Raw genomic sequence first — 5,379 nt, 5'->3', positions numbered from 1 at the left:
ATCACGCAAATCTTTTCAGTTTTCCCATTATAATTTCACTAATCGGTGATGCTACGGAAGGTGGTGAACCGTGTACCATTTAGTTGCTAGAGTAATGGAGGGAGATCTTCTAACAGTAGGATTGACTGCAGAACCATAAAAGATTGGATTGGCTTGTATTTAGGATGGATTCAAGATGACGATATTGTGTTTCATGGAGGTACTGATTAGTAACAAGCTTGCAGCAGGATCTTGTTAGTGTTGTAGTTAAAGTGGAAGTCCTTACTGTTCCATTTTGTTTTCAAAGATTGAGGAATACCATATTTTACTTGTGGATGGGGATCGTTTTGACCTTTTTTGTGTTCCGAGGGCTATCATGTAACATGTTAGATGATCCTTTTTTAACCGTTTTTAATGGGTCGTTCTTATGTATCGCAAAGTTGGTAGCAGTGTTTACGGTTTTAAAGGATGATTCATGTCAGCCGACCCCAAATCATTTTGGGATTAAGGCTCTGATGTTGTTGTTGTTGTTGTTGCTGCTGTTGTTTGCGTCTTTCATTTCATTGTTTCATGTAAATCGGTGTGTATAATCAAATTACCCTCTTAATACTAGAAGCATTGTTGTGGTCATTTGATCTTCTTCTTGTTATTCAATGTGCATACTACTAACCGTGATCAAGAGTAGAGATTTGGAATCACAGTCCCTTGACCCTTCTGAGTTCGCTTGTTTATAATGAGGAATCCCTCACTATCATCAGTAGGGAAATAGTGCTCTTCACTCAAAGAAACGATTGTGACGAGCGACATCCTTAAATTTATGTAACGATGTCACTTTCTCTTCGCATGAATCTCCCCCACTATTTCCTGCTCTTTGTGAAGATCACCAGAGCGAAAAAGATCTTACATCGTTTGTACTCTAATATGATCTTACCTTCTTCATCCTCTGTCACCTGCTTTATCTTCTATGTTCCCGAATGATGTTTTTGAAAATAAAGGGTTCTCATTTTTCGTGATTCGATCCTGTGGTAAGCTTATTTGGGTAAAGAGCATTTGGAGCATTTCTTTTTTTTATGCTCGTGTATTATTTGTGTTTGATGTCTGCGTAATAGTGTGTGTTTACTGTTATACGATGTAATTCCCTTCCCGGATTAAGGTTTCTCATTATTTACATATTATTAACATAATACAACGTATCAAATATTCGGTGAATATTTGACTAACATTTACTGATTTGGTTTTCTAATTTGTTGTTCCTTGAAGATACATCTTGTTGTTCGTAAATTCTGTAGCAGCAAAGAATTACAAAAGGAATAAAAAATGCAGTGACGAAATAAATGCCAAAGATCAGAAATACCGACGGAGGAAAGGTAGTGACACGGTACGGAACCGCTGCCTTAAAAACTATTTCTCCGGTACGACCGTGGTGGCGATCAAGACGACCGGTAGTCCCAAGGTTTACACTACTGCCGCCTTACAAACTCGCCCACTCAAGAATGTAAGGCCTGGAACGACATTAATACTGAACCCAGAAATTGTTTTGAGATAGACGAGAGAGAAAGAAGAGAGTATTGTTTTTGTTGTGTTTTATTGTAGCAGTGGAGGCAGCTATTTATAATAGCAGAGGAGCCAGAAACCGACTCCAGCAAAACAGGAGTCAAGGCTGGTAGTGGGGAGAAAATATCTCACCCACTAACAGTCATTGACTGACTGATTCAACAGACAAATCTGGACAGAAACTGCACAAAACCAAAAACAAACTCACCCGGATCCAAAAAGATAGGCCAAGCCCGCCGCAGGCGATTCCCAATTCCCAAATCCCAAATCCCGAATCCGGGCACGGGCACGGGCACGCGCGCGCGCGCGTGTGCGAGCTGAATTAAGCACCTCGCAAAGTCTCTACAAAAGACTCCCCATGACCACTAGTGATAAGGTAAGGGAAGGGGTGTTATATAAACCCATAAAACACCCACTTCCTCACCAATGTGGGACAAATGGAAACTAAGAAAATGGTTCTCAAAGCCTCTATTTCCAATGATGCGGTCGTTTCTACACCAAAAATAAAATACCTAGATTACTACTAACAGAAGTCAGCGGTAAGTAGGGTCGATCTCCACAGGGAGGCTAAGTTGCTATCTATCTGTTTAATTCGGTCTGTCAGGGTGTCACAGTGTGGGGGTTTTGAATTGATATTCTAAACTAAAGACTAAAGCGAGGGAAATAAATAAGAGAAATTAACAAAGAAGAGAGAAGGGAGTATGCTAGAGTCGGTCCACCGTGGCGCCTATCGATCTTATACTATCGGGAATACTAAGGCGATTAGACTATTGATAAGAAGAGCTATGGTCGTCACCTTTCGGTCCTTAAACCGCCATAGAGCGTAAAATGACTTAACTTTCGCCCTCACCGCAATACCCTATTGTAATTAAGCAAGCCTTCCCTTCCAATCTTTCGATCTAGGTCGGGTTAACTAAATTTATGGTCTCCTGCATGCATTCATTCGACCGGATAATTAAATTGCCTAATACAATTCCTATCGCAAGGCTAATCTATTTAATACAATTAAAGCATTGCTACCACGGCTTCCTTAATCCTAACATACTAAGGGGAATTTAGCTAGACATGGAATTAATAAGAATAATAAATAAAGAGGGAGAGGGAATAATAACCATTAAATAAAAAGAGAGAAAGGAAGAAAGAATTATTGAATTAAAGAGATCCAGGAAATGAACAGAATAAAAGTAACAAAGTGTATAGAGAAAAGGGGAAGAGCAACGTGATCCTTGGATGATTACAAATGACAACCTTTACTCCTATTTATAAGAAAATAGGAATAGGATTAAACCTAATGACGGAATTAGAGCTTAAAAGCCAACCCGTCAAGATAGCCCACTCGATCGAGTAAAGAAATCACTCGATCGAGTAAACTCACCAAAAAAAATTTCGATGATCGGAAGGTAAAGTGCTCGATCGAGTGAGTGCATAAGAGAAACTGGTCGATCGACTACTAAGTCTTACTCGATCGACTGATTATTGACTCCTAAACCACTCGATCGACTAATAAATCACTCGATCGAGTGGGTCTTGACTTCAGCAGGGCTCATCATTCTCGTTAGTTGACTTTGATTTGTCCTTTTAGCTCCCGAAACACCTTCACGCATCCCAAAACAGCTATATTTCCGCTCCAAATCTACTCTTCCTCCAAATGCATGCAGAACGGACGGTAAATGACTTGATTTCGCTACTTTCGGTTCATTCTCGCAAATAAGACAAAATAACCCAAAGTAGCATATTCGGGGCATTTCGTAGCATAAAACCACGATAAAGGCATAGAAATACGTGCATAAAATAGGCTAAAAAGACTATATAAAATGCACGTATCAAATCTCCCAAACCAAACCTTTACTCGTCCTCGAGTAAACTAAAATGCAACTAATGGAACGGAAAAGATAACTCGTGAGCCAGCCTACAAATGCCCACTTAAGCCAATTTAATGCGAGCAAACTAACACTTATAGCTAAACAGTCAAATGCAAACGAGTTATAAGATGTTCATAATAAAGCTGAACCGTCGACCTTGCAAGACCTTTAACAATGGACTCTCACGGGTCACTCTTCTCTCATGAAGCAAAGGGTAAGCATATATATGTAAGAGAGAAAGAAAAATAGTCGCTCACCTAAACTACGACCCACATAAACATGCATGCAGCTAATATGATAGACAATTCTAACTACCAAACATACATTCCAACCAAACAAGGTCCTGTCACAGCCGAGGGCTTACAAAAATATGGTAAAGTGAGGCAATGGGTAAGAAAAGGCAAAACATTTATGGGAATGTGGAGGTATAGGTGATCAAGCTAGTACCTAAACAAAACCATATGAAACATATCCATTTCCAACTCAATTATGAATTTAAGCACATGCCCTTCATTTGGCACAAAACTCACCAAACCAAACTAGAAATACTCCTCAAATGATATAAGATAGAACATAAGAGTGAAACCGTCTCATCAAACATCAATCTTTTTCAAATCTTTTTCCTTTCTTTTTCTATTTTTTCTTTCTTTCGGTTTCTTCTTTTCTTTTTTTTCGATTTTTCTTTTTTTTTTTCAATTCTTTTTCACTTCTTTTTCACTTCTTTTTCACTTCTTTTTCTCATCAACCTCCTTTTCTTCATAAATTACCAACTCCAAATCAATATGATATGAGCCAAGATTTGATACAATAGACAATATACCGCAGAACAATCTAAACTAGCTTGACAAGGCTAAAGCAACTGGATGTAGTTAAGGGTCAACAGGCAAATTTGACTAATGTGGAGTTTATGGGTAAAAATGAAAGAAAAGGGAATTCGTAAGCACCTCCCTGCATGTGACACCAACCACTAACCCGAATGTATGACGGCAAAAAGTAATTGAATTTCATATACGTGCAAATTGATGATACATGTTATGCAAGGAGTAACTACTCACAATCCTACATGAAACTGGTCATAAATGACACCAGTTTATAAGGCTCTAATTCCTTAGAAATTATAAGTAGGTTGCCAAAATTTCAGGTCAAGTCTATTCGTTCAACTAAATTTTAACATTAACTCGTAGACATGCAATAAGACAAAGTTAGAAGATAACATTTTAATGCAAGGCTTAAGCAAAAAGACAATTGTAGTGCAATTTCATCATTGAAATCTACCGTTCCGACTCAACCTATATGCTAAAATAAACATGAAAATTTTTGAATTTTTAACAATTTTTCAAATTTTTATTGAATTTTTGAATTTTTTAACAAAAATAAACAACAATGCAAACATAAATTAAACGTGATAACTGAAATGCGGTAAAAACAAAATGCGAGACACGAGATATGGATGCATAACCTCCCCCAAACCAAACCGTACAATGCCCTCATTGTACCAAAACATGGAAAGGAAATGCAAATGAAAGAGGAAGAGAAAGTAAGTGCGGAAAAACTCACAAAATAGCGCGAATAAGGGGACCTCCCCAAACCGACCATGAAATGGGAGGTTGCTAAGGCCCGGAAAACCGTCTCGGGAAGCTAATCCAAGTCAATAACACTCGATCAAGAGGGATAGTAGCCGATCGAGTAACATGGGCGTCTAAAAGCGCTCGATCGATGGAATAGTGGTCGATCGAGTGGTTCTCTAATCTGCAGGTGGTCGATCGAGTAACATCTTCACTCGATCGAGTGGATTCATCGAAAAGGTGCTCGATCGAGTAGAGAAACTACTCGATCGAGTGGATCTCAGCGTGTACCGCAAAAAACACAATGGAAAACAGCCCGTAAACTAACTAGACAAGCAAACGATAAAGTCTCTATGGTGTAGAAACCATTTATTACAACTGAAATAAAATAAAGAATGCAAAATAAAGACGTCGGGTTG

The sequence above is a fragment of the Silene latifolia genome, chromosome Y, assembly GCF_048544455.1.
Source record: "Silene latifolia isolate original U9 population chromosome Y, ASM4854445v1, whole genome shotgun sequence".
Lineage (NCBI taxonomy): Eukaryota > Viridiplantae > Streptophyta > Magnoliopsida > Caryophyllales > Caryophyllaceae > Silene > Silene latifolia.
Note: the sequence above shows the minus strand (reverse complement) of the source record.